Raw genomic sequence first — 10042 nt, 5'->3', positions numbered from 1 at the left:
AACTTCAAATGGTTCAAATGGCTGTGGGCACTATGGGACTTAACTTCTGAGGTCATGAGTCCCCTAGAACTTAGAACTACTTAAGCCTAACTAACTTAAGGACTTCACACACATCCATGCCCGAGGCAGGATTCGAACCTGCGACCGTAGCGTTCGCGCGGTTCCAGACTGTAGCGCCTAGACCCGCTTGGCCATCCCGCACTGTCATATATAAGCAAAGGTAAAGTACAGTAATATCTTAAGTTCTGTAGTTTCATACAGTACATAGTTTTCAGTGATTATATTTGCAGCTGTAAAAGGGGAATGAAAAATGGTAGTGATGTACACAGACGCAGGGTACAATAGAGGTCTTGTCCCAGACTCCTATAGTCGTCAGGAGAGAGCCGGGCAGAATACAGTGCTATTGAGCTAGTTACGCGTGACTGCGCCAAGGAAACATTGAGAGGTGGCATGAGCCCCCTCTCATACTTCTATCTTACGATTCTCCTCTCTAATTGCATGCGGTGAAAAGTTGCTATTCCTTCACGCGCGGACTTCCCACGCAGCGTGTCTCGTCACCCGGGTGGTCCGGTGACAGGCGGGCTCTGCTAAGCCGACGGGTGTGAGGAAGTCGAGTGAATGCTTTGCAGACGCCGACATTGTCAAAAGACGCGCCCGGAGGGGTCTGGAGTAGCCGCTGGGCTAGAGGTTCCGTTACTTCGCAGAATCTTAGCGAAAACACTTTCTGGCGGGCTACCAGCGAGGCGTGGGAATGGCTTGTGTACCCAGGCAGTTGTGGCGGGAAAATTCCCGCGCTTTCTGCAAAATAGTAACTGTGATTGGCTTGCTCAGGGCATAGCTCCGTGACGTAGCAAAATCAGCGCAGAAATTGGCGCCAAGAATCTCCATTGGTGGAATGGTAGTGCTCCGGCAATGGAGTGAAATTTTCCGCCGGTTTTCGAGTTGCTGATTGGAACGTTTAACCACGGCCACTGTGGTGGGGGCGGGAATGTTCGGTGTTCGGCATTGTACGGGTGCTCTGGGTAGTCGGCTCTCACCTTTCGTCGAGGACGCCGAAGCAACCAGCCATCGCCTGCGGTACGCCAGATCGTGTTCTTGCAGTTAAAAAGACAGTTTGGTAATGTATGTCCGCAGCACCGGCAGATAGGGATTTTCCTAGGTGATAATCAGAGCTCAGCAGAGCGCGCCTGTTCGTCTTTTTCTAACTTTGTTCTGTCTTGAGCAGCAGCAATTAATGTTGGGTTGGCTGTGTGTTTTCTCTTAAGATTTGAGTTGCAAGGAATTGGCTCCACATACCACTTCGTCATAATCCTCACAATCTAGTTTAGGGACAACTTCACATTCACAGCGTTTGTTTGAGTATCCAATTTGAGTCAATTTGACGTATTGTAAAGGTTTCAAGTGTTTTTGTTTATTATTTTGTGTTTAGTCTTAATAAATCATATTGTTATTTTGGACAAAACTTTCATTCTGTTAATCGGTAGAGCAACCCTATCATTCCTCACTATGTTAATGAAACCTTCGTTTATTTAACTTATTTATCAAATTAAATTATTGCAGGTGCCAAACTCTCTTCTACTCCACTGGCAGGGTTGATTAGAGTCAGTTCGCGTATTTTTTTTTATCCTTGTGCAACAGCAAAAGTCGGAGTTAGAATAGGGGGGGGGGGGGGGCGCTTAGAGCATCATTTACATATGTGGATTCTAGAAGAATTTAGTGTTAAATACACTTCTAGCCCCGCCCGGCACCTCGCAACATCACTGACAATAATACATTTATTAGGCAGTAATACATGACTGTCTTCCAAACTCTGTGTCACAGGCGTCTGGCGGGGTACCGCCACGTCAGCTGTGGAAGGCTGGCACACACTCGAATCGCAGTATCGGCAGCACGGTGAAACATCAAATGCTGGCTGCTATGTCACAGACGGTCGTCGACCGCGGAATGTGGTGGCCTCCAGCTCAGCGTGTCGATCTTCAAAGAGCTCTTTTAGATGTCGAAGATTTGCACCGAGGAGTCTCGACCTATATTCATTTGAAGTACTCGCTGGCACGCAGATGTTGGCTCTCGGCTCCCGTATAGGAAAGAGGAGCCGGCAGCGTCGGTACCTGCCACTGCCACAGGGATGGTACGAGCAGCAGTGGTGCCCACCTACTCAAAGGCGGATGAAGGACGGAGGCCAGGTTACGCAGGTCAAGTCTCCAATAGGCCTGCAGGGTAGTGGCGGCTTCCGCGACCCATCACTGTGGCCTTGGCGGTGTGGCTGGCAACAGCAGTGTCCATCCAGCCAGAGTTGTGGTTCCATAGACGGCAGGAGACAGGCGTGTTGAGGTTCAACCTCCATAGCCTTCCCTCTCACTGGACAGATGCAACCGACACAGGGGCTGAGACCATGCACTGGGCAGTCGGCAATGAGCACTCGTCAGTCAGAAATCAAACATTCGATAAGAGGGTGGAGTGTTAATGTTCGCACTTCCCAAACGGTCTGTGGCGGTGGGGATGACTATGAAATAGTGTCCTCATCAGCAACTTCTGATTTTTGCAGCTTCACCTTTCAGAACCTCTTTTCTGGTGCCTCGACACCTGAATACTTATTGCTGCGTTGAAACTAGCCTTCCTTATGAAATACTGCTTTGTCTTTAGTTTCTCTTGGGTTCCATGATGTCATTACGATTCACGTGCAGACTTGGCCGCTCAGCCGTTCCCCCATGTTGCGATAGCTTCCATGTTTGCTGCAAGTCGTTCAGCATTTCCCCCTAGCTAGCAGCCTGCTGGTCATTGACTCAGATGTATCGGCTTCTGGAAGCTGCCACGGTTGAACATGCACTATTTTCTTATGTCTGCCGGTGATACTGTCCCAGGGCATTACAGTACTCCGACACTTTTCTCATGAACGTGGAGGCGCAAAGGAATGCAAGAGAGACTCATCCAGCCCACACCATTTTTCAATACTGAAGAAGTGCTTCCGTAAAACAGGCAGCATACATCCCAATGGTAACCACATTGGACGCCTGCGGACACCCAGCAACAAGCTGCACTTCAGCATTTAGCAGAGCAGTCTTGTACAAGTACCCGAACTGTACCACACACCATTGTTGTGAGCCACCTGCTAGTCTGACATGCATTGCACGATGAGCGCCTTCATCCCTACAACCTCCAGAAAACTCTTGCATGTCTCAAGATGATTTTCCTCGTCGTCTCATTTTTTTCCGACTGCTGCAAGAACAAAGTGCGTAGGACCATCACTTCCTAAGGCGTATCCTGTTTTCTGATGTGTGCCGTTATGACGGACGGCATGTTCACCACCAGAAACATATTTAGATGGAAGAAAGTCTTCACGCCTGTGTATCTTAGGCCTCTAACGTCGAGTTTTTTGTCGACACGTCTCACCGGTGACCATGCACATCACTCCATTGTGTGTTGATGTCCTAGTTACCATTTATTTCTGTGAGAAGTCTTGTTCGGGTTTTTACAAGAGGTGCCTTTCGACGTCCGTCGTGTCATGTGGTTCCAGCAGGATGGCGCTCTAGTTTTCCTCGACAATGCGCTACGTGGCCAGTTGAATAACACCTCTGGCAACAGACCAACTGGACGTGGAGGCCCAATCCCTCGCTTACTGGACCTGGAACCAACACTGAGGATACACAAGAACTCTCGTGTGTTAGACATACTTGGAATAACCAAAGTTCTTGTGGCATGAATGCAAGCAGCAGCTGGAGTAATTCATGGTATGCCGAGCATCTCTCCAGATATTCACCAGTACATCATTAGACGATGCATACAATTTATCGAAGTTTGCGGCGCTCATATTTGAGGACGATCTGTAAGTGCATTAAACTGGTGTTTACTGACAGTGAAATATATTGTCACTTGCCCACTTCGCCTAGCTTGTGTTGTTCAAACTGCCAACTTTCTTCTTCACATCTCAGAGACGATAATACGCAAACGAAGTGTTTTTGAACATAAATTTAGTATCACAATACGGCTACAAGGTACCGACCTACCAACTTCCATTCTTTGTAAGATACGTTTTAATACACCTCTATAAATCTCTGTTAAGAATGACGTGGTGTATTCTGTTTGCTAGTACCTCTTGAAATCGGCCCCAAAGCTGGATTGATACTCGATACGTTCGTAATTAGCTCGTTACGTGACAATTAGGACCTCTACGGAACGCCTTCCCTAGGTCTAAGAACACAACATCAATCTGGGCGCCGGTGTCTACTACCTTCCGGGTTTTATGGACGAAGAGACCAGGCTGATGGTTATGAGCACTATGGGACTTAACACCTGAGGTAATCAGTCGCCTAGACGTAGAACTAATTGAACGTAACTAACTTAAGAACATCAAACACCTCCATAGCCGAGGCAGGATTCGAAGCTGCAACCGTAGCAGCAGCGCGGTTCCGGACTGAAGTGCCTAGAACAGCGCGGCCACAGTGGCCGGTCAGAACAAGCTGAGATTAATATATTCTGTGCAAACTAGGTTACTTACTTTAACGAATAATTCTTATATAACTTCCTTCATATAATTCAAAAGATCCGTGCTATCCTAGAACTGTATATTAATCTACGTTCCGCTGGCACCCTTATTCCCGTTTAGACTATTCTTAGCCGATCTCTCCGTTAACCGGTTAATTAGTGTAGCTGACACAATACTGTTATCAAATTTTTGTTTAAAATTATTATGACTTCTTGTTTTACTTTTGTGGGGCGTCATAATCGTTTCTATTTGCAAAATGATCACTATGTCTCCATGCTGTTTAATCGAATTTCTTTCATTCTAGAGGAAAATAAGGATACATCTTAACGCTTATCACATTATGTGCTGTATATGTGGTTACTTAAGTTACGTACCTTTAATGGAGGGATATGGAGCACTGATTCAGCAGCTGTGCTGTAAAGGGAACGTAGTAAATCATTTATTGAACTATGCTGGCTAGGACAGTTTAATGAACTCAAACTTCTAAGTGGAAGCACTTAGACACTGGTCGCGTTGGTAGTCAAAGCGGATTCATCTGTAAGGAAGAAAAAGCCTGCGACGTAGGGGCGTTTAACACACGTTATGACACCACATCACATATTTCAGAACTGATGTCATAAGTTCTTGAAATCTAACCATGTGTCATCCTCGACTACATGATAATTACTAGGATATATTCTTTTTTACACTCAATTTAAACGTAATATTTTGTACATACAGAAAATTATGGTATCACTTAGGAATAAAACTATTCTGCATGGGCACGAAATATAAGTACGCTACTGGTTGTGAAAATTGCAACCCAAGAAGGAAAAGTGATTACAATGAAATTAGCTCCAGAGGTTAAGGAAGCGATAATAATTATTACAACGAGAACTGTACGTACGCTTTGACCATGAGAATTCTTTCAATGAGAAACCATCACGTTCTGAAACCGGAGCGTCTAGAAGTGGTGGTACGGAATCAAAGAAGGCCTGAGTGGTTCGTTTTCCGGTGGAGGATTCGATAGACTTGTCGTCTTGTCAGCAAACGTTTGTGGTTCCCATTCGAAAGCCACTTCCTTTCGGCTGCTAACAGAGTATTTGTGCAGAACCAACTGTCGTTATAGGTCCCTAATGTACACCTCTATGTTGCAGATTGACGTTACATCACACCTAAACAAACTTGAATAAAGTGAACAGCGAAAGAAAAAAGACATGGCACGATTGAGATTAGGACCCTGCTCACCCGTATGAAGTCCAACACCGTAAAACCAATGTTTTTTATTTATTCTTTTTACCTCGACGCCATTTCTCTTTCCGGCTGCTCTTTAGGGTGAATCATTAACTACTACCACCAAGAATAACTCCGAAAGTATGACAGGAGAGGAAACGTTTGTGGGAGAAAAGGTGCATGGGACAAAGGGATGCCATAATATGACGTCGGTTTTTTGTTGCTAGGTGGGGCTGCTTCAGAGACATGAAGGTCAACTTTGTTTTTTTAAATGGTATGCTATAGTTTGATACTTATTTTCTGATAACGGCTGTGGAGACGAATCGAATGATGTGTAACAGTAAGGTCTTTGAAGGTCAACGAAAGTCACAAAGGTGGCATGAACGTCCATTTGCAGAAGGTGTTCGAAGTGATGACCAGTGGTATCAATGCAGTTCTGCAATCTTCTTATCATGAATTGAGTGGTATTCTTTATCACATCCGCACTTACCGAAGCACATGCTCTGACAATTCTCTCTCGCATATCTTCAGGTGTAGTCGGAAAGTCTTTATAAACAATGTCTTTTACGAATCCCCACAAGAAAACATCCACAGCCATCAAGTGTGTTGAATGAGCGGGCACGACACAACTCCTCCGTGACCAATCGAACTATTTGGGAATTTTCTCGGAAACTCATCTCTAGCCATCAGCGAAAAATGTGCCGGACACCCATCGTGTTGATATCACATTCTGTTCCTTGTTGCTAAAGGTATTTCTTCCGATAACAGACCTAATGTTTCTTGCGGGATTGCGGTGTACTTCCTACCATTAAGATTTCCTTCGATGACATAGTGGCCTATAATTCTGTCCTCCAGAATCCCACACCATACATTCACCGGCCACGGTTTTTGGTGTTCAACTTTCCGCAGCCAACATGGATTTTCAGTTGCCTAATAATGCATGATATGCAAATAAACATTTCCACGGTTCGTGAATGTAGCGTCATCAGTAAATAAAATCAAATTAATAAATGTGTCATTCTTCTGAATATGAAGTTGAGCCCATTCACAGAATTCAATGCGACGCATACAATCCGTACCAGTAAATTCTTGATCGAGACTGATATGATGAAGATACGAGGGCAGTTCAATAAGTAATGCAACACATTTTTTTTTCTCGGCCAATTTTGGTTGAAAATACCGGATATTTCTTCTGGAATATTTTCAAACATTCCCACTTCGTCTCGTATAGTTTCATTGACTTCCGACAGGTGGCAGCGCTGTACGGAGCTGTTAAAATGGCGTCTGTAACGGATGTGCGTTGCAAACAACGGGCAGTGATCGAGTTTCTTTTGGCGGAAAACCAGGGCATCTCAGATATTCATAGGCGCTTGCAGAATGTCTACGGTGATCTGCCAGTGGACAAAAGCACGGTGAGTCGTTGGGATAAGCGTGTGTCATCATCGCCGCAAGGTCAAGCAAGACTGTCTGATCTCCCGCGTGCGGGCCGGCCGTCCACAGCTGTGACTCCTGCAATGGCGGAGCGTGCGAACACACTCGTTCGAGATGATCGACGGATCACCATCAAACAACTCAGTGCTCAACTTGACATCTCTGTTGGTAGTGCTGTCACAATTGTTCACCAGTTGGGATATTCAAAGGTTTGTTCCCGCTGGGTCCCTCGTTGTCTAACCGAACACCATAAAGAGCAAAGGAGAACCATCTGTGCGGAATTGCTTGCTCGTCATGAGGCTGAGGGTGACAATTTCTTGTCAAAGATTGTTACAGGCGATGAAACACGGGTTTATCACTTCGAACCTGAAACAAAACGGCAATCAATGGAGTGGCGCCACACCCACTCCCCTACCAAGAAAAAGTTTAAAGCCATTCCCTCAGCCGGTAAAGTCATGGTTACAGTCTTCTGGGACGCTGAAGGGGTTATTCTGTTAGATGTCCTTCCCCATGGTCAAACGATCAACTCTGAAGTGTATTGTGCTACTCTTCAGAAATTGAAGAAACGACTTCAGCGTGTTCGTAGGCACAAAAATCTGAACGAACTTCTCCTTCTTCATGACAACGCAAGACCTCACACAAGTCTTCGCACCCGAGAGGAGCTCACAAAACTTCAGTGGACTGTTCTTCCTCATGCACCCTACAGCTCCGAACTCGCACCGTCGGATATCCATATGTTTGGCCCAATGAAGGACGCAATCCGTGGGAGGCACTACGCGGATGATGAAGAAGTTATTGATGCAGTACGACGTTGGCTCCGACATCGACCAGTGGAATGGTACCGTGCAGGCATACAGGCCCTCATTTCAAGGTGGCGTAAGGCCGTAGCATTGAATGGAGATTACGTTGAAAAATAGTGTTGTGTAGCTAAAAGATTGGGGAATAACCTGGTGTATTTCAATGCTGAATAAAACAACCCCTGTTTCAGAAAAAAAATGTGCTGCATTACTTATTGAACTGCCCTCGTAATATTTATGGCGATGGGGAACACGAACAACACTACTCCGGCTCATGCCATATTCCCTTGCGATTTGACCCGAATTAACACAAGGATCTCAAACCTCGGTGACGAGAGTATCAATTTCCGTTTCCTGGTTAGTAACTTTCCTTTCCCGGATATGTTTCCGATGAGCTAAAGATCCAGTTGTTCTCAATTTATCAGACACATATTTACATGTACGAAGTCGCTAGCTCTCACTGAATTTCATTGGCATTCTCCATAAATGAAAAGCGTATCGACTCGTTCTTCGAAGGAATCCATCATTCACATTCACTTGATTTGGCGATACTAGTCTTCTGTTCCTATTAGTGTTATATTGCGAAACCGTCGATTGGTGTTTACATGTCAATGTCACTTTAGATGGATACGCCGTATTCGGCTAATATTTACTATTTTCACGATATACGAGAGAGAACTGTCAGATCATGTGCTTCGGTAAGTAGTGCCGAAGTGATAACGAATATCACTCAATCCATGATAAGAAGATTGCAGCACTGCATTGATATCAATGGTCATTACCTCGAATACCTTCTGTAAATGCACGTTCATGCCACCTTTTTTGACCTTCGTTGGCGTTCAAAGATTTTACTGTTACACATCATTGGATTCGTTTCGATACCACTATCTCAAAATACCAAACTATAGCACCCCATTAAAAAAAAGAAACAACGTTGAACTTCATATGACTGACGCGACCCTACCTAACAACAAAAAACCAACATCATATTATGGTCCCCGTTGTCCCATGCAACATTTGTCCCACAAACTTTTCAACTACTATCATACTCTAGGAGTTATTGTAGGTGGCAATAGTTAATGACTCACCCTGTATATTGCACTTGTTATTCTTGGACCGTTAACTGTTTCAATTTTGATTGTTTTCTACATCCAATAGACCTTACCTGTGTTCAATTTTTACGGGCTGTCCACTGGGCTCTCTTACCATTCAATCTGAGCGCCATGGCGAGTTTACCTTGTTATGCTTTGGTAGTTTCTGTACAGTGAAAGAGGTCGCAGTGGCATGCTTGTCACCAGTCCAGTCCTCCAGTCATTAGCTGAAAGCGTCGAGCCGTCGATGCAGGCCCCTCCATACTCACTGCAGTGCCCCTACACCAAGTCAACGCTGTGGAGGAGGCATTTCTATCAGTTACGTCAACGTCTACAATATGGCGGCCATCTCTTGCTGTAGCCATACCGTGTGGTCTAGTATTTGCTGGTCGGTGAGCATTACACTCTTTAATGCTCTGTTTCGACAAAAACATCGGACCTTGTGTGAGCCGCAATATAGCATCACGTCAAACCTATTTCCGAGAGACCAATCATTCTGCCCTGTTTGGCCTCAATCAGATGCTGACACGGGCCCTTTGACTTCGATGAGGTATACCGGCACTTGCTTGCACGTTTCCGCTTTGTTGGTTCTTTGCCGACTGGGTATGGCGTACCACTGACGTATTCCAACACTCAAAAGAGGACGCTACTCGGCCTACATCTACGCCATATCGCAGCAGTCTTCATCCCTTATTACGGTTCAACTGTTCTATAAATCCGCCGATTTCGGAGCGTTTCGTAGCATTCCTTCCAGGTGTAGCAATTTTCACAAACTGTAGCGTGTCATGTGTACCAACGCATGAGAAACAAAGTCTTTATTTTCAACATTATTACAGTTCTGTTATGCACCATTCAGTATCAGGTCTCAATATAATTCATATAAATTCTCTTCACCGATAGTCTATCAATATATCAACTGATATAAAACTGACTGACGCAGAAAATCCTTATGACAGTATGTACTCTGCTCCAGCAAAAATGCTCCGCTTGCATTTCCGGCACTTGCCCACACTGTGTCGTTTTATTGT

This window comes from Schistocerca americana, chromosome 5, assembly GCF_021461395.2.
Source record: "Schistocerca americana isolate TAMUIC-IGC-003095 chromosome 5, iqSchAmer2.1, whole genome shotgun sequence".
Taxonomy (NCBI): domain Eukaryota; kingdom Metazoa; phylum Arthropoda; class Insecta; order Orthoptera; family Acrididae; genus Schistocerca; species Schistocerca americana.
This window is presented reverse-complemented; position numbering follows the sequence as displayed.